This window comes from Xenopus tropicalis, chromosome 7, assembly GCF_000004195.4.
Source record: "Xenopus tropicalis strain Nigerian chromosome 7, UCB_Xtro_10.0, whole genome shotgun sequence".
Taxonomy (NCBI): Eukaryota; Metazoa; Chordata; class Amphibia; order Anura; family Pipidae; genus Xenopus; species Xenopus tropicalis.
Window position 1 is genome coordinate 127555003 of NC_030683.2, and position 24088 is coordinate 127579090.

At 44.5% G+C, this 24088-nt stretch overlaps 1 long non-coding RNA gene across 1 annotated transcript; it reads right to left on the bottom strand.

Moving 5' to 3' along the window:
* Positions 1-4553: 4553 nt before the first annotated feature.
* On the bottom strand, positions 4554-23961 carry LOC100492346. The gene is made up of 8 exons (XR_208874.4): positions 23789-23961; positions 22236-22288; positions 20400-20477; positions 16116-16145; positions 15129-15155; positions 14088-14117; positions 11626-11685; positions 4554-5286 (listed from the first exon to the last, which is right to left on the bottom strand). It is a non-coding gene; the product is annotated as an uncharacterized LOC100492346 (long non-coding RNA).
* Positions 23962-24088: the final 127 nt, after the last annotated feature.

Genomic DNA, 24088 nt, shown 5'->3' on the forward strand with positions numbered 1-24088 from the left:
AGGCAGGACACAACAGCTAAATCAATTCTTTCTCCTCCTCCACTGGCTATATCCCCGGCAGGCGGAGCCTATCTCAGTTTGTACACAGGAGTGAACCTAACATATTTACATAAACATCTGCAACTATATACATGCCTGATGAACACAGCGAGGGCCTCTCTCTGGGAGGGAAGTCCTATGTCCCCCAAGCGACTGGAGAGAAAGAGATGTAACGGCGAGTACACAAAATCAGAGACGCGTCTCGCCAAGGCCAAGAGCGGGACCGTCTTCCAAGTGAGCCATTGCAGCGGTATTTAAGCTAATGGTTCGAAGGGTTGGTGTTGGAGCGCCCGTAGAACTAGGGTGAGATCCCAGTTGGCTGTTGGGGCTCGGTATGGAGGTGACAGGTGGGATACCCCCTGTATGAAGGTCTACATGTCCGGAAGAAGCGCTAGGCGATCCTGGAACAGGACTGAATGTGCCGAGATCTGTGACTTGAGGGAGCTGAGGGACAATCCCATGGAGAGTCCATCTTGTAGGAATTCTAGGATGGTAGGGATCGAGAAGGTCTTGAAGTCCACTCCTTTGCGATCACACCACTGGTGGTATATGGACCAGACCCGGTGGTAGGACTTGGATTGATATTCCCCTGTTCCTGATCACTGCCGTGGCTGCTGCCATGATCTTGGTGAAGACCCGCGGGGCTGAGGATAGGCCGAATGGGAGAGCGGTGAATTGATAATGCTGGTTTTGGAAGGCAAATCACAAGAATTTCTGATGGTGAGGGAAAATAGGTACATGTAGGTAGGCATGCTTTATATCGAGGGATGACAGGAACTGTCCCGGGGACATCGCTGCGATGACTGATCGGAGGGATTCCATTTTGAACCTCCGAGGCCGGATCAACTTGAGTTCTTTGAGATAGAGACTGGGCGCACCGAGCCGTCCTTTTTGGGAACTATGAAGAGATTTGAGTAGTAGCCCTTGAACCGGTCGCCTTGAGGAACTGGTGTAATCACTTCCACTTATAGGTGTTTGGTAATCACGTCCAGAAAGGCTCTGCATTTGGATGTTTCCTGTGGAAGTCTGGACATGAAGAATCGGCATGGTGGAGGTGACACAAATTCTATGTGATAGCCGGTGGACACGATTTTGTGAGCCCATGTGTCTCGAGTGAGAGAGAGCCAGGCGTTGGAGAAATGGCGAAGCCTTCCTCCTATGGCCGTGTGGTCTGGAGAATGGAGTGCATAGTCATGCTGAAGTGGACTTGTCGTTTGGTTTGGTGAAGGTCTTCCTGCCTTGCCAGGGTGTTTTATGCTTGTTCCCGAAATGGGTCTTGCCTGATGTCATTTGGCGTGTGGGTGATCTTGAGTGCTTTTTTTGTGAGCAACGAAAAAACCTTCCCCTTCGAAAGGGTACGCGGGCCTTAGGTTGTGGGAGTAGAGTACTCTTGCCCCCGGTGGCTTGGCTGATAAGTTTGTCAAGGTCCGGTCCAAAGAGGAGCTTGCCCTTGAAGGGGAGAGAAGTCAGGGACCTTTTTGGAGGAAAAATCTGCTGACCATAGTTTCATCCAGAGGGATCGGCGGGCTGCCACCACCAAGGCGGAGGAGCGGCTGGCGAGTTGTGCGGCTGGCGAGTTGTGCGGCATCTAGTGCTGCCTCACAGATGTAGTCATTTGCTTCCTTTATTTGGGCGGCCTGCTGGGATAGTTCGTAACGAGGGGTCCCAGAGATGAGCCCTTGAAGTAGTACATCCACCCAGGATTGGATAGCTCTGCTGACCCAGGCTGTGGCCAGAATCGGTCGAAGGGAGGTGCCCGAGGCTGCGAAGGAAGAACGGAGAAGGCTCTCCATTTTCTTGTCCATAGCGTCCTTGAAGGAGGAGGCATCAGGGACTGGAAGGGCTGTGGTCTTAGAGAGGCGGGAGACTGGAGCATTCACTGATGGAGGGGTGGCCCATTTCTCAATGAGGTCTGTAGGAAAAGGGTACAATTTTTTGAAAACGCCTCTCTGGTTTGTCCCATTCTTGTTGGATAATGAGATCCAGTTGAGAGTGTGTAGGAAACACAGGTGAGGATTTGTTATGCCTCTTAAAGAGCGCCTTGGGGGAGTCCGAAGTGGTTTCGGGCTCCTGTAGGTGTAAGGTCTCACGAACCGAGGAGATTAGGGTGTCCACTGCCTCATATGAATGCTTGGCTGGCTCATGCTCCTCTTGGTCAGATGAGTCGGATAGCTCTCCCTCAGATAGGCTGGGTTCAGGAATTATAGGTGAGGGTGCTCTGGAGTAGTCCTCACTGTCCTCGTCCGAAGGTGATGGAGCTCTGTGCTTGGAGGGCTTAACCTTGGGATTGTCCAGGCGCGAAAGGAGTTTATCCAGCGAGGAGGCCAGCAATGGGATGCCTGTAGCTAACTGAGAGGCCCACTCAGGTATGGGCTGCGCTCCTGTTTGGGGAGGTTGTGCAGTTGCTGGGGGTTCCTCCTGATGTGGCTGGTTCACTGGAGGGGGAGCAGTTCCTGGGAGTTACAGATCTATGGTTTGCAAGAGGTACAAATGGGGTCCTTATGACCAGCAGGGAGGCGTTTGCAACATTTGGCACAGGCTTAGGTATTTTATCTGCGCTGAGGTCGCGCACCTAGAGAAGGGGCTATCACTGGACATGATGAGGGGCTGTGAAATAAGCATGCGCAGCGCTATTAGGCAAGAAAATAAACAGGCTGTGCTAGCCAACTGACCTGCAGGCGGTGAGCAGGAAAGAGGAGCCAGAGGGAGACCCAAGGGAGAGTGTCTGCAGAAGTGGCAGCAGCTATTCCCAGTGTGCAGGTGCCCCGCCGGTGTCTCTGAGATGCTGTGTGAGACAGAGGCGGTGTTCCGGGGCTTGAGTGTGGCTTGTGCTGCTGAGGTAGAGAAGTCAATCGGGGGGGACCCAGAAACTGAAGGTGCTGGCCTGAGGCGAGCGGTATGCGGTCTGGATGCGCCGCCGCGAGCAGTACCGCGCTTCCGGGTTGCGGAGGAAGAAGGGGGTGTGGCGAGAAAGTGGCGCCAATTTCAAATGTGATGGCGCCAAGTAATAAAACCTGCACTGTGCCACCTAAGCGCTTGTAAAAACGGGGTCAGAACTCCTCAGAGGGACTTAGCCCTATAAGTGAAGGGTCTCCCTGAGTTCTCCGTGTCTGTGTGGCAGTAGGCTTTGAGGAGCGAGAGAACCCACCCGTACCTTACATGCAGAACCGACTGTTGATCTGCAGGTTCCTCCCCAGTCGTCCGGCCAGCTGCTCTCTTCCTGTAAGGAGGAAGGAGAGAATTGATGCTGGAGGGTCAGTGCACCCAGGGTGGAATAGACCCTGCCACTTGTTATTCTGGAGACTGTCCCACGTTGGGTGATGCCCGGGAGAGACCTCCTACTCAGTGTGGGGGTCTTGGCTATCCCCTAAGTCAGGCTTGCTGCCCGTTCTTAGAACTATTAGTCTGGAGAAAATAAAGATCCTTCACTCCTGAAGACACAACAAAAACTGAGCTAGGCTCCACCTGCCGGGGGTATAGGACCTGTCATTCCATTGGAGCCCTCACCCAGCACCTGATCTGGGAACTGGCACTTATACTGTATTGTCACCCACTGTGACCTACAGCACTTATATTTGCCTATTTGTGTCTGTTAGTTACCCCTCTTATATAGATTGCAAGCTCTACGGGGCAGGGACCTCCATTCTCTTGTGTCTTTGACTCTTAACTTATTGCAACTGTATCCTGTATTTATTTGTATTTATTGTTATACTTTGTATTTATCTATTATCTTATTAACCCCCTGTTTGTATTAATGTATCCTACTGTACAGTGCTGCGTACATAAGTAGCACTTTATAAATAAAGATATACATACATAGATATATATATATATACATTTGCTCATAATGGAGTCTATGGGAGAGAGTCTCCCTGCTATTTGGATTTTTTTTGGATAACAGGTTTCCGGATAATAGATCACTGTATGAAGAAAATATACAGTAAATATCAAACTTCCACTAGGGAGCTAGAAGTTTTTCACAAATAAAAAGAAAAATAATTGGAAGCAACACTGTCTTCATTGGTATTGAGTTTAGTAATGTACATTAGTTTTATAACTATTTTTGTTATAGTTTTCCAAAAACAACATTAATTATATTGTGGTGTTACCAATGGGCAATAACGAACCAAAGAAAAAAAAATATATATTTTTGTTTGCTATTATATTATTTATAGTGTAATGGTATCTTTACTATAAATTCTCCATCTCCATCATCTCCATCTCCACCATCTCTATCAATCTCTCATCTATAGAGCTGGGTTTACTTGGATGGGTTGAACTTAATGGACTGTTCTTTTTTCAATCCTATGTAACTATATTTGAGATGACTTGTCTTTAATACGGTAAATCATGTGCTTATTCCAATTTCTTCCCCCTCTTCTTAAACAGGTGTACATTATTCAACCTATAAGCAATTTACACATAAAAACAAATTACAAAATGTGGACAAGGAATTTTTTTCAGTTGGGAAAGGTAAAAAAAAAAAAAAATCATGAAATGAAATAGCTTCAAAATACAGGTTTCAATTTCTTTTATTAAATTTACATCCATTTAGAAATGCATGGATATATAATAAATTGGTTATCAGATTCAATAGAATTATGAGAAACAGCAGAACGGCGTAATAACCCAATCTGTTACATTCATGGAAAGGAATAGAATTAAATTGGGGACAGTTCATAGGGGGTTTTCACCTTCCTCTGGATCAACCAGAAGTCAAGGAGAATGAGGGAGAGGCTGCCTTTTCCAACCTCGAGTAGTAACTATTTAACCAGTAGCTAATGCTCCTGATTTACCAGCATAGTCCCAGCAAGCTTAGGCCTCCAAAAATCGGAGGTCCCACCTATTGTCCATAATCAAATGAAATATATTTGCTTGTATTCAATCTATGGATATTTACCCAATGCTGTATGTATATAGCGCAATAATATTGTTATGGAATATTCAACGGAATTCCATTTTGGCACAAATAGCCTATAAACTATAATTATTTTTACAGATTAATAAAGCGACGAATTGAATGTAGTTGGGCAGGTTCTACCACTTTACCATAGGGGACTGCTACATTTGCCCCTGCCCAGCTTCTAAGCAAACCTTTTATTTGTAAGTAAGTTGGACAGTAGATGGGAGAAGCTAAAGAATGCCCAATTTTAAACCAAAGTAGCATCAAGAGATGTGTTATCCGATCTCCTGGATTCTGTAATGTTGTACAACTTTGTGTCCTTGTGGTGGATCAGAGACCTAGAACTAAAAACACAAAATAGGTTATTAAAGTAGCTGTGTATATTACACTGGAAAATCCATGTAACACGGTATAGGTATGGGACCGATTATCCAGAATGCTAGGGACCTGGGGTTTTCCAGATAAGGGATCTTTCTGTAATTTGGATCCCTAACTTAAATCTGCTAAAAATCATATAAATATTGAAGAAACCCAATAGGCTTGTTGGCCTCCAATAAGGATTAATTATATCTTAGTTGGGATCAAGTACAGGTACTGTTTTATTATTACAGAGAAAAGGGAATCATTTAACCATTAAATAAACCCAATAGGGCTGTTCTGCCCCCAATAAGGGGTAATTATATCTTAGTTGGGATCAAGTACAGGTACTGTTTTATTATTACAGAGAAAAGGGAATCATTTAACCATTAAATAAACCCAATAGGGCTGTTCTGCCCCCAATAAGGGGTAATTATATCTTAGTTGGGATCAAGTACAGGTACTGTTTTATTATTACAGAGAAAAGGGAATCATTTAACCATTAAATAAACCCAATAGGGCTGTTCTGCCCCCAATAAGGGGTAATTATATCTTAGTTGGGATCAAGTACAGGTACTTCCTATCATTTACAACTCTAGTAGGTCAATTCTGAGCATCTTCCAAAGATTTTTTTTACTACCCAGATTAAAGCCTGGACTAAGGTAGTGAACACCTAGGGGACCTTAATCTGATCCGGCTTTGTCTTATGTGGGGCATTTGTCAGACTCTCTAGGGGGCCCAAAATGCTTCCATCTAGAATAGCGGTTCTCAACTTGTGGTTTGGGACCCCTTTGGGGGTCAAACGACCCTTTCACAGGGGTCGCCTAAGACCATTGGAAAACACATTTCCGATGGTCTTAGGAATAATCTTATGGTTGGGGGTCACCACAATATTAGGAACTGTATTAAAGGGTCGCTGCATTAAGAAGGTTGAAAAGGAGATTTTGTGATACTCACCATTAAATCCTTTTCTCTCAGGGGGTCTGTGGGACACAGGGACCTTGGGGTATAGCATCCACCAGCAGGAGCAGGACACTAGAGGAAACCAGCCCCTCCTCCCTGCTGCTATACCCTCCGGCACTTCCTGTTAACCTCAGTTTTGTCAAGAAGATAACTAGAACAGTAACTATGTACATTTGGCAGAAAAAAAATATAGAGTATGACCGCATCCAAGCGGGAGAAGCCCTGTGTCCCACAGACCCCCTGAGAGAAAAGGATTTAATGACGAGTTTCACAAAATCTCCTTTTCTCTTACAGGTGTCTGTGGGACACAGGGACCTTGGAGACATACCAAAGCTGTCCCATAAACTAACTGGAGGGTGGAAGCGGTAGACTGCAGCCTGAAGCACCTACCTTCCAAAAAGAGCGTCAGATGCTGCAAACACCTCAAAGCTAGAGAATTTTGTGAAGGAATGTAAGGATGTCCAGGTTGCACCTTTGCAGACCTGTTCAGCTGAGGCTTTGTTCCTGAAGGGCCAGGATGTGCCTATGCCTCTAGTGGAGCGGGCTCTGATTCGCAGAGGCGGAGTCTTGCCTCTCGATATGTAGGCCCTACTGATTGCTTCCTTGATCCATGTAGAAATAGTGGTCTTGGAAGCTGGAGAACCCATTTGGGGGCCCGTGTGTAGAATAAACAAGGAATCAGAGCAACGCAAGTCTTTGGTACGGTGCAAATAAAACTCGAGGGCCCGAAATGGGTCGAGTGAATGCAATGCCTACTTCCTTAGGATACGTTGGCTGAAGGCAAAAGGATGGTATGGTGATATCCTGATTGATGTGGAAAGCAGAGATTACCTTTGGAGGGAAGGAAGGAGTTGTTCTTAGGACTGCGCAGGCCTTGTTTAAGATCAGGTAAGGCATCTGGCAGGATAGGGAACTCAGCTCCGAAACAGTGCGGCCAGAACGAAGTTGAGATCCCAAGGAGGAATGGGATCACGGAAAAGCGGGTGTAGACTGGATACTCCCTGTAGAAATGTTACCACGTCAGGAAGAATGGCTAGGGGTTGCTGAAAGAGTACCAAGAGTGCGGAAATCTGGGATTTTAGGGAACCCAGGGATAAGCTTTTGGAGAGACCCAGCTGCAGGAAGGAAAGTTACCGGGGAATGGAGAAGTCCTGAAATTAATATCCGAAGGAAAGGCAACTTCCTGGTAGGTCCTCCAGACTCGGTGGTAAGTTCTGGCTTATATGGGTTTTCTGTCAGTCAGTCATCATCGTCTGGATGACCTCCTTGGAGAATCCCTTGTGGTTGAGGACTAGCGACTCGAGCCATGCCGTCAAATTGAGAAACAATGGGTTGGGGTGTCGAATCGGCCCTTGCGAGAGAAGGTCGGGAAGGGGAGGGACACGCCGTGGGCTGTCCCTGCTGAGGGATTAGTTAACAATCCTCTCTCCTGATTTTCCAGAGTACTCTGGGAAAGAGTGGAAGGGGAGGAAAGCTGTAAGCCAGTGTGAACTACCAGTCTGCTGCAATTGCCAGTGGGTCTCGGCATCTGGCCATGAACTAAGGCACCTGCCGATTTGTTCGGGAGACCATGAGGTCCACCTCTGGGAGACCCCACCTGTCTACGATGTCTTGAAATATGCCGTGATTGAGGGACCATTCTCCTGGGTCGAGCATTTGTCTGCTCAGATGTAGACTGCTGAGAGATGCACCTCCCTGGACTCTGCCCAGGATAGAATCCTGCTGACCTCCTTCAGGGCCTGTCGGCTTCCCTTGATGGTTGAGATAAGCGACAGTGTTGGCGTTGTCTGATTGAATCTTTACTGCCTGACACCGTAGCTTTGTCTGCCAGTGAAGGAGGGCTAGCCGCACCGCTCTGATCTCCAGGATGTTGATGGGAAGACGTGTCTGACTCCAACCATGTTCCCAGAGTTGTGTGTTGGTGTAGGACAGCTCCCCACCCCTTAAGACTGGCATCTGTCATCAGCAGGAGCCACTGGGGATCTAGAAGCATGCACCCCTTTAATAGGTGAGAAGCGTCGAGCCACAGTGACAGGGCAACTCTGGTCCTGGGAAGGAGATGGATACGTTGAGACAGACTTGTTCAGTTCCACTGGTCTAAGATGTTCCATTGTAATGCCCTTTAGGTGGAACTGAGCAAAGGGGACGGGCCTGTATGGTTGAGACCATTATCCCCAGTACCTGCATGGCAAGGCAATGGGAGGAGGAGTGCGAAGGAGAAGTCGTATCATGTCCTGAGTTCTGGATATCTTGTCCGGTGGCAGAAAGACTCTGAAGTCTTGTGTCGAATATCATGCTTAGGAATGACGTGCGCTGAGAGGGAATCAGACAGGACTTTGTCTTATTGATCTTCCACCCCAGAGAGGCCAATGTGTCTAGGACCTGTGTAAGTTGGGACATTGCTGCTGGAAGAGTGGGGGCCTTGAGAAGGAGATTGTCTAGGTAGGGAGTGATGGAAACCCCCTGGGAACTCAGTGCCACCGCTGCTGCAGCAGCCATGATTTTGCTGAAGACCCTGGGTGCCGATGCGAGTCCGAATGGAAGGGAGGTGAATTGGAAATGTTGATTCTTGACCGCAAAGCGCAAGAACTTCCAGTGCGGAGGGAAAATGGGAACATGGAGGTAAGCGTCCTTTATGCCCAATGTCCCCAGAAATTTGTTTGGAGACATGCCGGCTATGACTGAGTGGAGAGACTCCATCTTGAAGCATGAGAAGCAGAGAAAGGTGTTCAGGGGTTTTAAATCTAGGACTGGTCTGAAGGATCCATCTCTCTTCGGAACAATGAAGAGGTTGGAGTAGAAAGCTCGGAATCGGTCGGCCGAAGGTACTGGAACAACCACCTGTCTCCCAGAAGGCTCTGAATGATGGACATGAAGGCCTGCTGTTTGTGGGGGTCTGCCGGCAGTCGGCACATGAAAAAAAATCGGGGTGGCGGCCTTGAGGAAAATTCTAGGCGATAACCCGAAGAGATTATCTGGTGAACCCATGGGTCTACGGTGAATTGTAGTCAGGCATCCCTGAAGAGTCGCAGTCACTCCCCTACCGGGTCACGCTCTGCCAATGGATAGTCATTATGAGGAGGATTTGTCTGCTGGCTTGCGCTGTGTCCTCTTGTTCTGTCAAGAATATTTGGACCGGGTCTGAAAGCGGGATCTGTTTGAGGAGCCGTGAGCGGAGAAATCCCTTGAGGAGGAAGACTTGGAAGCCTTGGGGTGAAAGGAACATCCCCAACGGAAGGGAGTGCGGTTCTTAGGCTGTGGGAGGAGGGTGCTCCTTCCCCCTGTGGCTTGGTTGATAATCTTATCCAGCTCCGGGCCAAAGAGAAGCTTCCCCTTGAACGGTAAGATGGTGAGTGACTTCTTGGATGAAAGGTCCGCTGACCACATTTTTAACCATAAGGACCAACGATCCGCCACTGAAAGGGCTGAGGTGCGGCTAATCGCTTGTGTTGCATCTAGGGTAGCCTCGCATAAATAAATTGCTAGTGCTCATGATCTGGACGGCCATAGTTGTCAACTCGTGTCGAGGAGTGCCGGAGTTGATGGCCACAATGAGCGTGTCTGTCCAAGTCTGGGTGGCTCGGGAGACACAAGCCACAGCTAATGCTGGTCTCATGCTCTCGCCCGCTGATGTGAAGATGGATCTAAGAAAACCCTCCAGCTTCTTGTCCATGGGGTCCTTGAAGGACGAGGAGTCTGGAACAGGGAGGGCTGTAGTCTTGGAGAGCCTGTGGAAAGGGGTAGGACCTCTGAAAATGTCAATTAGCTTGAAAACGTTTTTTGGGGTGATCCCACTCTGACTGGATGATGTTGTCTAGTGGCTGATGAGAGGGAAAGATGGCTGATGAGAGGGAAAGATGGCTGATGACTTCTTTTGTCGCTTAAATAATGGCTGAGAAGATTCTTGTATGGAATCTGGAGCCATCAGGTCCTGACAGGAAATGACCGCTGATATCAAGGAGTCAATAGCTTCTGATGAGTGTAGGGAAGGATTGTCATTGTCGCCCGCCTCATCCGATGAAATCTCACCCTCACTGAGCGAATAGTGCTCCCACTCTGCTGTTGCGTGGGGGGATTCCGAGTCAGCCAGGGAATCTGCAGTAGCCAGCCTCAGAGAAGACTTAGTGGCTCCATAGCCTTATGTCCCACGAAGGGGAAAACCTTGTCAGGATACCTCCTCACGAAGGTCCAAAGGACAGCCCCTGGTGCCGGACTCAGTCTGGCCGCAGAATAATCTTTCCAAGTCTGGGAATCAGAGAGAATGAAAACCGTCCAGTCTCCTTGAGGGACACTAGAAAAAAAAAATGGAGGTTAACAGGAAGTGCTGTGGGATATAGCAGGAGGGAGGAGGGGCTGGCTTCCTCTTCTAGTGTCCTGCTCATGCTGGTGAATGCTATACCCCAAGGTCCCTGTGTCCCACAGAAACCTATAAGAGAAAACCACTGATGTACAACCATGAGTGGGTTTTTCAAGTTAGCTTGAAACCACTTATGAATATTTGTCATTTGAGTAGCTAGGCAATACAGATCCATATTGGGCAGGGCTAAGCCTCTCTGACCAAAGGGTGCGGTAAGCGTGCGTCAGGCAACTCTAGGGGGTCCATTAGCCCATATAATTGACTTTATGTCACTATTTAATCTGTTGAAGAATGTGTCTTAATCATTTTTATTACCTTTCTACCCCCACACCATCAACAATAGTTTTACAGTGTGGGGCATCTTTTTTAAATTTTTAAAGAATGGGTTCCAGATTCATGCAGGGTCCTAGATGTAGTGATAATGCCTAAATATCTAAACTGGTCAACCCACTGCAGCCCCTGAATTGATCCTCTCTGTGCCTCTTCCTTCAGGGAATAGTCCCATAAACCATTAGGATAAGCTATTTTCTCTTCTACTTTGCCTACTTTAAGGCCGTGTATTATTGGATTTTGACATATGATTTTAGCTAGTGGCTCAGTTATTAGCGCAAATAGTAAGGGTAAAAGAGGGCAACCTTGCTGGGCTCCTCATTGGAGAGCTATTCTATCAAATAATATAGTATTGACGGATACATGCATGCAGCTGTTTATAGGAGTTATATCCAGCTTTATGGTTATGCTTGCCCATTGTATCTCAGTTTTTTGGACAGTGTGTGCAATTTCCCCTCTACTTTGGCAGTCCGTATATACAGGCCAGTGAAGAGCTGTGAAAGAGGCGTCTGCTCAATGCCAACTATAGAGTAGTTTAACATATGGTGAGGGCGAAAAATGTTCTCACCTGAACTGGCCCATTTTGAATGGTAAAGATACTGTTCATCTTCATATATAGCCTATTTTCATTTTAAGTGACAGACAGTAGGTAAATATTATACTCCACAGCACTTACCAACTAATTTAAGGGTGCCCATTCCCAGGATCACAGAACTCACAGTCGTTATCACTTGCACTGAAAGGAACCAAAAGAGTAAAATAACACAACTGCTTATACTATATAGACACACCATAAAGAAGTTCCTGCTGAATTGTGCTTAGTACAAGGGAATCCCTATGTGCCATAGTTTTATGGTATCTCTCTGTACAGGCTATGAGCAAACTTAGGGGGCTGTTCCTGCTGAATTGTGCTTAGTACAGGGGAATCCCTATGTGCCATAGTTTTATGGTATCTCTCTGTACAGGCTATGAGCAAACTTAGGGTGCTGTTCCTGCTGAATTGTGCTTAGTACAGGGGAATCCCTATGTGCCATAGTTTTATGGTATCTCTCTGTACAGGCTATGAGCAAACTTAGGGTGCTGTTCCTGCTGAATTGTGCTTAGTACAGGGGAATCCCTATGTGCCATAGTTTTATGGTATCTCTCTGTACAGGCTATGAGCAAACTTAGGGGGCTGTTCCTGCTGAATTGTGCTTAGTACAGGGGAAACCCTATGTGCCAGTTTTATGGTATCTCTCTGGACAGGCTATGGGCAAACTTAGGGGGCTGTTCCTGCTGAATTGTGCTTAGTACAGAGGAATCCCTATGTGCCATAGTTTTATGGTATCTCTCTGTACAGGCTATGTGCAAACTTAGGGTGCTGTTCCTGCTGAATTGTGCTTAGTACAGGGGAATCCCTATGTGCCATAGTTTTATGGTATCTCTCTGTACAGGCTATGAGCAAACTTAGGGTGCTGTTCCTGCTGAATTGTGCTTAGTACAGGGGAATCCCTATGTGCCATAGTTTTATGGTATCTCTCTGTACAGGCTATGGGCAAACTTAGGGGGCTGTTCCTGCTGAATTGTGCTTAGTACAGGGGGAAACCCTTTGTGCCATAGTTTTATGTTATCTCTCTGTACAGGCTATGAGCAAACTTAGGGGGCTGTTCCTGCTGAATTGTGCTTAGTACAGGGGGAAACCCTTTGTGCCATAGTTTTATGTTATCTCTCTGTACAGGCTATGAGCAAACTTAGGGGGCTGTTCCTGCTGAATTGTGCTTAGTACAGGGGGAAACCCTTTGTGCCATAGTTTTATGTTATCTCTCTGTACAGGCTATTAGCTAACTAGGGTGTTGCATGAGTCTATAACTAACCTGTACCATTATTAACACTAATATTTGCAATTTTTGCTAATTTTTTTTTTGCTAAAGCCAAAGGAAGTGTGTATATGAGTATGTAAAGATGTCTTTGATGCTCGCAGTATATAAATATTGTAATCTAAAAAAAGATGCCAAGTACTGAATCTAAACCTCAGTTCTTTAGGTCTCCCCCATTCATATTTTACTTTGGCTGTGTCCCAGCCCCCTGTAAGCTAAATCAATATCTTTCATTATTTATATTGCAATATTGCCACATGTACTGCTGCATGAATAGCCCAGAGATTTTTATTCTTTATAGCACAGGTATGGGATCAAGTACAGGTACTGTTTTATTACAGAGAAAAGGGAATCATTTAACCATGAAATAAACCCAATAGGGCTGTTCTGCCCCAATAAGGGGTAATTATATCTTAGTTGGGATCAAGTACAGGTACTGTTTTATTATTACAGAGAAAAGGGAATCATTTAACCATGAAATAAACCCAATAGGGCTGTTCTGCCCCCAATAAGGGGTAATTATATCTTAGTTGGGATCAAGTACAGGTACTGTTTTATTATTACAGAGAAAAGGGAATCATTTAACCATGAAATAAACCCAATAGGGCTGTTCTGCCCCCAATAAGGGGTAATTATATCTTAGTTGGGATCAAGTACAGGTACTGTTTTATTATTACAGAGAAAAGGGAATCATTTAACCCTTAAATAAACCCAATAGGGCTGTTCTGCCCCAATAAGGGGTAATTATATCTTAGTTGGGATCAAGTACAGGTACTGTTTTATTATTACAGAGAAAAGGGAATCATTTAACCATGAAATAAACCCAATAGGGCTGTTCTGCCCCAATAAGGGGTAATTATATCTTAGTTGGGATCAAGTACAGGTATTGTTTTATTATTACAGAGAAAAGGGAATCATTTAACCATTAAATAAACCCAATAGGGCTGTTCTGCCCCAATAAGGGGTAATTATATCTTAGTTGGGATCAAGTACAGGTACTGTTTTATTATTACAGAGAAAAGGGAATCATTTAACCATTAAATAAACCCAATAGGGCTGTTCTGCCCCCAATAAGGGGTAATTATATCTTAGTTGGGATCAAGTACAGGTATTGTTTTATTATTACAGAGAAAAGGGAATCATTTTTCAAAATGAATATTTGGAGTCTTATGGGATATGGCTTTTACGTATTTTGGAGCACTCTGGATACTAGGTTTCCAGATAACAAATCCCAGACCTGTATATCTTTAAAAATTTTCTCTATTAAATGTTGGCCACTTACCGGTGCTGATCTTCATTTTGGAGTCAATACCTGCATTCCAAGAAATACAATGTAAAACGGAGATACCCATTGTGCTGCTATAGGGACACTAAAACTGAAATAAAGTGACCATTCAGTGACCCATACTGGTGCATTTGGACTGCTCAGACTGGTTTGAATGGCAGGATACCACAAGGCATGGTCACCTCCATATTTTTCCATTCATTAGCAGATGACACTGTCAAGCAGATCAGGTTAATGAATGTACATGGTATAGAATGGTCATATTTGCCCAATTTATACTAAAAGATTTATCAGCAGCTTAAAAGGGGTAGTTAACTTAGTATTTTATTCAGTGGCCTATTCCTAGGAACTTTGCTATTGGTTTCCATGATTTATTTATTTATAGTTTTTGAATTATTTGCCTTTCTTCTGCCTCTTTACATTTAAAATGGGGGTCACTGACCCAGACAGCCAAAAACTATTGCTCTACGAGGCTCCAGTTTTATTATGGTTACTTTTAAATACTTTTCTTTCTATGCAGGCCCTTTACTATCCATGTTGCCATCTCTTATTTAAACCACTGCCTTGTTGCTAGCATAAATAAGACCCTAGAAACCAGATCTCTTCTAAAATACTAAACAGCTGCTGAAGAAAAAGGTGAATAACTGACATTCATTTGCAATTGGTCTGTTTCCTTGTTATGTTTTTTCAATGTCTACATGATATTAAATGTGAACCACCCCTTTTAAAGAAATGCATGTTAAATTTATCCATTTAATTTATCCAAAAAGAAATAACTTATGGCCGATGAGATTTGGGATAGTTGTAGTACCACATTTTCACCACTAGTGGTGATCGTTGTAGAACCCATCTTTCAATATAGGTCTCCTTTCAAGGTGTTACTAAACACCCAAAAGTGGTTTGCATAGTACTGGAGTATTGGGGAGGATCTGTAACGGTCAGGAGCTTTGTACAATGGGACCATAATGCATTTGTGTAATATCATTAATCTGGAGGAGGAGACCAAATGAAACATAGAAGACTGTACATAGGACTCACCATTTCCGCTTATAGATTCTTCAGCCCCTAGAGTGGAAATGCAGTTTTAGATTATAACAGGTCATTCTGTTTTTATGAAAACAACCCCTATTGCATTTCCTATCTAACTGTACATTTATACATAAAGTTTAAATTGTACCTTAACTGTACCTAGATTCTAAATGTTCTTTAATTTACATTACAATGGGTCATTCTATATGCACGGCACACTCCTCTTTATATTTAAGGATATGGGTTATAGTTGCCTTATTATATGTTTAGTCCAATGGTTGATCTTTTTCAGTTCAAGGCCCATTTAGAAGTCCAGCGTTGGTCATGGGGTTCCTTAGCTTATTAAAAGGTTATAGAGAACATTGGGGTAACAGTCACCTCGCTATAGTTCCAGGGGTACCCAGGGCACAAATAAGCACTCACCCCAAATCCCCCCCTAACTGGCCTTCAGGCTGGGCCCCCTTAGCCCATAACAAGGTTACAGATATATAGAAACATTGGGGTAACAGTCACCCTGCTATAGTTCCAGGGGTACCCAGGGCACAAATAAGCACTCACCCCAAATCCCCCCCTAACTGGCCTTCAGGCTGGGCCCCCTTAGCCCATAACAAGGTTACAGATATATAGAAACATTGGGGTAACAGTCACCCTGCTATAGTTCCAGGGGTACCCAGGGCACAAATAAGCACTCACCCCAAATCCCCCCCTAACTGGCCTTCAGGCTGGGCTCTGTTAGACCGATACACATGTATTTTGCCATTATCTTCCAGGCACAGTCTTAAGAATTTCTAGAAAAGTAAATTAAGTTCATCCCATAACTCACCCTGGCCGCCATTTAGGTTTGGCTTTTAGGTGCACATAAAAAGCAAATTGCCATTCTCCTCATTTTTTAACTGGCATTTATGCTCAGACCCAACCACCACAGCCCTCCAAGGGGGAGCCCCATAGATTATAATTACACATATTAGAACACAAAAAAGGAAAGAAAGGACTCACTGTTTCCCATCTGTTCACCGACACCTTCACCTACAGAGGGAAGGAAGCAAACAAAAACTATTAAAGATTTATAAATGTTTTTTTGTTTTTAACCAGAGACTCCCCAATAAGCCTCAAGTTCTAACGTCAGTTTAACCAACATGAACCCCACTTCTTACATAGGATAGAACTCTATATGGCTTACTGCTGATTTTAATGTCCCTTTTTAGGATGCAGGAGGATATGGTTTCTTGAAAAATATAATTTATTTAAAAAGATTGTATTAAAATACATTTAACTCACAACAAATACATTTTGGGGCTCTCACATGGATTTGACCAATTCGGTTGAATCAAACCAAGTGTTTATAAAAATATATTACAGTCATCTTCAGAAATAGGCAAAATTGATGAACAAAATCGAATAGGAGGCATTGCTTTATCTTTACCAAGGACTGTCCTATGATTGTGTATGGCTTGGGTTAGGGCTCTTATCGGAGACCGTCCAGCTTCCCTCCCCCCATTTTTTTCCTACTTTCCCATTACCTCTCCAGTTAAAATCAATAAAAATTGATTGACCCATCTGTAATATCTCGTCAATTTTGGGATCATTGGTTAGACGTTTGTAAACTGTCGCCTAAGAGGAGTTATTTCAGAATCTCAGTGCGGTAGTCCGTGTAGTTCTGTATCACAATGGAATCCCCTTTATCCGCTGGTCTAATAACGTTTGGGTTATTGCCCAAACTGTAATGTTTCCCTCTCCGATCATCTAACATTGGGGTATATCTTGTCATGAGCATGCCCTTTCCTAGTTTCATCTACAAGTAACCTAGTCAAGGCTTCAATGGATTTGGGTGTCAGGACTGGCCTCTGGTGTGTGACCAGCGGGTAGGAGCCTATGTGCAGTGTAAGCCCCAGGAACACCCTTTAAGGGCTGGATAGTAGCAAGGCCAAGTTAGATATTTAATGAAAACAGAACATAAGAGTTATTATATAGGCCTGATATAAGGCAAGATAGAGTCCGATAACTGGCAAGTTGGTCAAGACTGGCAGAATACCGGCAAGGTCCAAAAGGCAGGCTGTGGTCAGTGGCAGGCAGCAGGCAAACGAGGTCAAGTAAACAGGCCGAAGGTCAAGCCAGGGGGGATCCACAGAAGACAGGGTAACGGGTGGGGACAGGAGAACGGACACAAGGAATCAGGAGTCAGGAATTACGGATGTCAAATTCATGACGTGGCTAGATCAGGCTCAGCAGCAACAATGATCAAGCATTGGGACTTGCCCAGGAGCAGGTTTATAAAGGCTGCTAATTAGCAACACATGCAATTAACAAGATGGCAAGATGGGCGGAGCCTGAAGGGAAACAGGCAGAGATGCTGGACGCACATCAGGGCAAATGACCCAACGTAGCTCAAAGAGCCTCTTGTGGCTCAGTAAGTGCAATTGTAGTTCAGCACGAAGTCCATGGTTTGATTCCCCACAGTTCCTGACATTGGGAGTATTTGTGGGTTCAAAGTCATTCGGTGCCTTAAAAAGAGTCAGGGTTTACACTGGGGGTTCTAAAGTGTTCCTTAAGTTTCAGGTTCCTTTGGAATTTATAAAATGTCTATCATGGTGTCCGGTATGTGTGGGTACAAAAGATAATCCCTTAGACAGTAGACACATCTCAGCGTCAGAAAGATTATGGAAACTAAGGTTGTGGTCTCACACCTTTGACGGACCGACCCCCTCCTCTTGTATGTAGGCGCCCCATATGAGTGGCTGGGGTGTGCTGAAAAAGTTGCGGTCAGTGTCTCGGTCATCCCCTTGGTCTCCACCTATTGCCGAGCATTGTGTCCGCATCTGAGGAATTGGCTGAGGAGTCAAACTGGTAGGGATGGGAAGGCTTCTGTCTTTTGAAGGATGGTTTTATAGTGTTGGTTCCGTCCCCGTCCCCCCCATACGCCACCTATAGACTCTTCAGCGCTGATAATCCGTAGCTACTTTCTGCTTCTTGAATTGATGTAGTTCTAGTGTAGTGGGACATTTGCTGTTGAAGCTTATCTAACCACCGCATGTCCTGGTCTGACGAAAGAGATAGGAGATGTGCTGAAGTCCATAGAACATTTGTTAAGTATCTGGCACCAGCGTTTGCAGAACTCAATATTATTTCTTCCAATCGTTGGTATATTCTGGATTCTGAAACCGCGTGGGATATGTTAGTTCTTGTAGAAATCGGAGGATTCGATTCCGTGGAGTTTAAGGTCAATTTCTTTCAGTCGTAACAGATCATGGTACAGGTCAACATTCGCGGAAATAGGTGAAACTTCACCAACAGTTTCCGTAAATAGATATATATATATATGAATGAGAGAGAACCCCCTATTGTAAAATGTAAGGATTTTATTTTTTAAGTCACTGAGGAATTCCATGATCATATAAAGGCACGAGGCCAAAGGCTAAATTCCTAGATAAGCTGAACTAGTAGGGTTTTGGAGAAACTTCTCAATAAATCAGCCCAAAACTTTTTTTTAAAGAAATATATAACAATGGCCTCTGGGGTTTTCTAGAGAGATCAGTTAGTCGATGTGGTTTCCTACTTGGGTGCAGTTCCTCTGCACCACATGATCGCGCCTCTTACATCTCATTTTGGTAGGTTAGTGTGTCACGGAGCGGTGCAGATAAATTTGGGAAGCACTGAAGGCCGTTTAGCACGTGTAGTTTGTGGTTTAACACAGTTTAGCAGTGTGATAAATAGGGGGGGCTGGTGTGTGAACCACTTAAAAATAGTGCAGTTTCCCCCCCCCCACTCAGTGTGCAGACCTACATTTACTACGGGTTTTCATCTCTCACCTTTTGCTGATTTTCAAGCAAAGTCTGATAGAGTTTAGGTTTGCGTGGGTTTCAGGGCTACAGTCTAGATGACCCAGAAAGACAATAATATGTATTGATTTTAAGTTATAGTATGTAGGTTTCTTAGGGCGACACTGTAGTAGGGTCCCAGGCTTCCGCCAGTTATTAGTAACACAGTGGGTGCAACATTTTGAGGCCTGGGGTAGAGACTGAAATAGTGATGATAGCGTTGTTGATAGTGAGCGTCATAAATGGTAATTTTTGCCTCACTAATCTATCCAAGGACCCCTGTTTTTATGGAGACCATGGAAAGAATAAAAAACAAGCCTTAAAAAGGAGATAGAAAGGCATTTTGGCATTTTATTGCCAATAGATTAGCCACATTAGTGCTACCTAGAACCCTAGCGCCACCTAGAACACTATACCTATTTTTATCCTGCAGAAAGCTTTACTATACTCGAGTAAACTACTCAGTCTGTTTAAAAAGCTGGCATTTTAGCTCAGTCTCAGTAGCTTCCTGCTGCAGCTCTAGCTGCTGGTAGCTCAGATTACACAGCACAGCAGGTAGGGGAGAGAGGAGAGATGGGAGGGAGAGCTAAGAGATTATGGAAGGGGGAGAGAGGAGCAAACTGAGCAGACTTTTGCCCAGAAGGATTTTTCTTAGAGAGGAAGTCTGACACAGAAGAACATGTGTACACAAAAAAGGAGACAAGAAATCCTGTGTTTCTTTTGATAGAGGACTCAGCGCAGCGTTTGTGATGCTTATGGCTGTATTTACTTAGTTTTTACCTTTCCTTCTCCTTTTACAGGGGTCATATATTGGGTAAATTTTCACAACCATGTAAAATGTGAAATGGAAAGAATAATGTTTATACTAATATGGTTTGGTGTGCTGGATCCGCCCCTTTTGCTACTTTTCGGTCTAGGAGTCGTCAGTTATGGGGCAGCTGCATTTTTCTCTTGCGACTCCCTGCCCCTGATCATTGCATTCCCTGTAACTCCCTGCACCTCATATACCTCTGTGGAACATAGGAACATACTATAGCACTATAAATAAAGGAAAATATAGTTTTTATTAATGTTAGTTTATTGATCAGGAAACTGCATAAGACTGGGCTGGGATCAAAGAACAGACAGGAGGGGAGGAGTGGTTTCCTGTCAGTGCTGTGACCACTTCCTGTGGGACAATGAAAAGACACTCCCACCCCTCATTTCAGCTGAGCTTCTGACCTGAGAGGCTGTCTCAGCAGCCCTGTCGGATATAATGACAGTATTATGGTTAAAATGTATTTTATGTGTTGACCCCCCCCCCCCCCAATTAATATGGATTCAATTGGGTTTTTGTCAACACAGTAGGTTGAAGATGCTAAATATTTTATTGTGACATGTGGCAGAGGTCGGGTTCCATATAACCATTTGCTTCCCCGTATTGCTGAAATGCCTGTCTGAGTTCAAAATAAAACTATTTACTCACCAGAACTTCCACCTTGGTCCATCTCACTTTCGTCATCTTGTTCTTCCAGGATTACCGAGCTTCCATCACATATGAGAACTTGATAAGGGGTATAGAGCAGAAAGTCACATTGGGCTCCTCACTTGGATGGGTCCTTGGTTGGGTCGGACTGGGGGGGGGGGTGCAGGGTCCACCAGGGCTTCTGCCTTAGGGGCCCCTGCACCTCCCAATTGCCCCTGCCTTCACACAAACTCCTCCACCGAGCACATATAAATGAAACTTACTTGTAGAATGTTGGGGGAGTTAAGATCAGTGAAGTGCACGGTGGGCATCAGGACCTGGCCGCCGGGGCCCACTACGTTTTTTCCCAGTGCCCCGGAAGCCCAGTCAGACCCTGGTCCTTGGTATAGGTAAGAGTAAGGGGTGCAAGTTGCATTTTTAGGAGGAAAAAAATGCACCTAGATAGAACGTGTCATTGAAGACCTCAATGTGAAGCTCAATAGATTCTTCATATGGTTAATTCTACAGACTTGGGTGCGTACAATGGTGGAACACACCAAGGTACTTACGGACGTTACAAACAACTGGAACCTCCCAATGGGCAAAGTATGGATAGGCCTCTACCCACTAATGGTTATATGGACCATTCAATGTCATGTCAATAGAAATTTATGGATGAATGTCATCAATAGAGATTAATGGCCAGATACCAGCAGTTTGGAAGAGTAAAGCAACACCCACCTCCCTCTCTTCTATAGTTGTGTTGAAAAAAATACTAATTGCTTTTGAAAGCCATTGAGTTGGGTTTACATTATACTGGTATGGGACCCATTATCCAGTATGCTTGGGACCTGGGGTTTTCTGGATAAGGGGTCTTTCCGTAATTCAGATCTCCTACCTTAAGTCTACTAAAAAAAGGATTTAAACAGGAATTCAACCCAAAAGGATTGATTTGGTTCCAGTAAGGATTAATTGTATCTCAGTTGGGATCTAGTACAGGTACTGTTTTATTATTACAGAGAAAAGGGGAATCATTTAACCATGAAATAAACCCAATAGGACTGTTCTGCCCCCAATAAGGGGTAATTATATCTTAGTTGGGATCAAGTACAGGTACTGTTTTATTATTACAGAGAAAAGGGAATCATTTAACCATGAAATAAACCCAATAGGGCTGTTCTGCCCCCAATAAGGGGTAATTATATCTTAGTTGGGATCAAGTACAGGTACTGTTTTATTATTACAGAGAAAAGGGAATCATTTAACCATGAAATAAACCCAATAGGGCTGTTCTGCCCCAATAAGGGGTAATTATATCTTAGTTGGGATCAAGTACAGGTACTGTTTTATTATTACAGAGAAAAGGGAAACTATTTTTTTACAATTTGAATTATTTCATTGAAATGGAGTCTATGGGAGATGGCCTTTCTGTAATTCTGAACTTTCTGGATAATGGGTTTCTGGATAAGGGGTCTGATAATGGCAAGTAGGGTCATTTTAATGATGAAAAGGGTCTTTAACATTGAAATATTGCAGTGTACGGGCAACATCAGATTTCCATAGGGATTTAATACAATCTCTCTTATTATCTAGAGACAACAATGGATTGTACAGTTAATGCAAAATCTGTAAGCAAACCCAGCAAGATCTTTTTTCTTTTAGAGGAGGAAATGTACATTTTTGAGAGCACGTATAGAGGCCGTGGAACTAGAATGTTCAGTGCAGCTGTGGAATATTTCCCTTGCTGGGCAAAGAAATCACATGGAGATGCGTTTATTAGAGGCTTCTCAGCACTTAAACACTAAAATCTTAATTATTAAACAACCGTACAAGATATTTAGATAATGGAATACTTACCAAAAAGTGCTGGGATTAAATACAGAATCATAAACCAGGTCAGCCTGTCCATGCTGTAACAGAGCAATCGGGTTTAGAAAGTGAATATTGGCTATATACCCAATAAAAGGCTTACTATATATTCTCTTTTATTATAAAACTAAAGGTTATTCCATTTTTTAGTTTAATCAAATTATAACATGGCTGCTTCTGTGTCTACATTGTTGCCCTACTACAATTATACCTCAGCCCCAGTTCCTTCCCAGAGGCTATTATCCCCCCACTGCTACTATAGGCACCATCTCTCCCTACTATACCTGCTATCCCACAGCCCCAGTCCCTTCCCAGAGGCTATTATCCCCCCACTGCTACTATAGGCACCATCTCTCCCTACTATACCTGCTATCCCACAGCCCCAGTCCCTTCCCAGAGGCTATTATCCTCCCACTGTTACTATAGGCACCATCTCTCCCTACTATACCTGCTATCCCACAGCCCCAGTCCCTTCCCAGAGGCTATTATCCTCCCACTGTTACTATAGGCACCATCTCTCCCTACTATACCTGCTATCCCACAGCCCCAGTCCCTTCCCAGAGGCTATTATCCTCCCACTGTTACTATAGGCACCATCTCTCCCTACTATACCTGCTATCCCACAGCCCCAGTCCCTTCCCAGAGGCTATTATCCCCCCACTGCTACTATAGGCACCATCTCTCCCTACTATACCTGCTATCCCACAGCCCCAGTCCCTTCCCAGAGGCTATTATCCCCCCACTGCTACTATAGGCACCATCTCTCCCTACTATACCTGCTATCCCACAGCCCCAGTCCCTTCCCTGAGGCTATTATCCCCCCACTGCTACTATAGGCACCATCTCTCCCTACTATACCTGCTATCCCACAGCCCCAGTCCCTTCCCAGAGGCTATTATCCCCCCCACTGCTACTATAGGCACCATCTCTCCCTACTATACCTGCTATCCCACAGCCCCAGTCCCTTCCCAGAGGCTATTATCCCCCCCACTGCTACTATAGGCACCATCTCTCCCTACTATACCTGCTATCCCACAGCCCCAGTCCCTTCCCAGAGGCTATTATCCCCCCACTGCTACTATAGGCACCATCTCTCTTACAGGGGCTTAAGCATCAGCTATATAAATGTTAATGTAAATTTAATTAGTTCTAGGTTCAAATTTCGTTGGGACATCTGCTTATTCAAAATATAGGGAACAGACTGCAAGGCCAAAACATGACAAATGCTAATCTAAAGTCTGGTTATTCCTTTTCAGGCGTTTATTAGTTCCCTTTTGTTGGTTTTTAAAGTATTTTACTTACTCGTGTATTAAAGCATTTGGGGACTGGCTTCCCTATAGAAACCATTATGGTAAGACTGTACAATAATAAAATGTTTATGTACAATATTTCACCTAGGAAATGCTTGGGAGGTATGAGACCCCAAGCTGATCAGCTGGCAGTGAATGGGTTAAATGCAGTTGATATCCCCCAGTATCACTCTGAGCAATGGAAAGGCTTCCATTTTTTTTTTTTATAGGATTAAGATTAAATTTACTCACTTTGGCCTTTCTGAAATCCTGAGTCCGTTATTAAGTCTCCTCTTTCCAGTTCCCTCCCGGTGTCGGTGCTGGAATCCGGCCGGTAGAGAGACCAATGTATATGTGCGCCGTGTCTGGGGGAGAGACTACAGCAGACTGCTACACTCGATTCCAAGAGACAGCACCTATCGGGGTCTAACCACTTCCTTTTCTAAAAAGAGAACTTGTCAGCAAAAGCACAAGTGTACTCGCTCATGTGGTTAGAGATTTCATATGTCACGTGCCAAGTCTAAAGAGACAGTAACCAGGATAAAGGTTGCA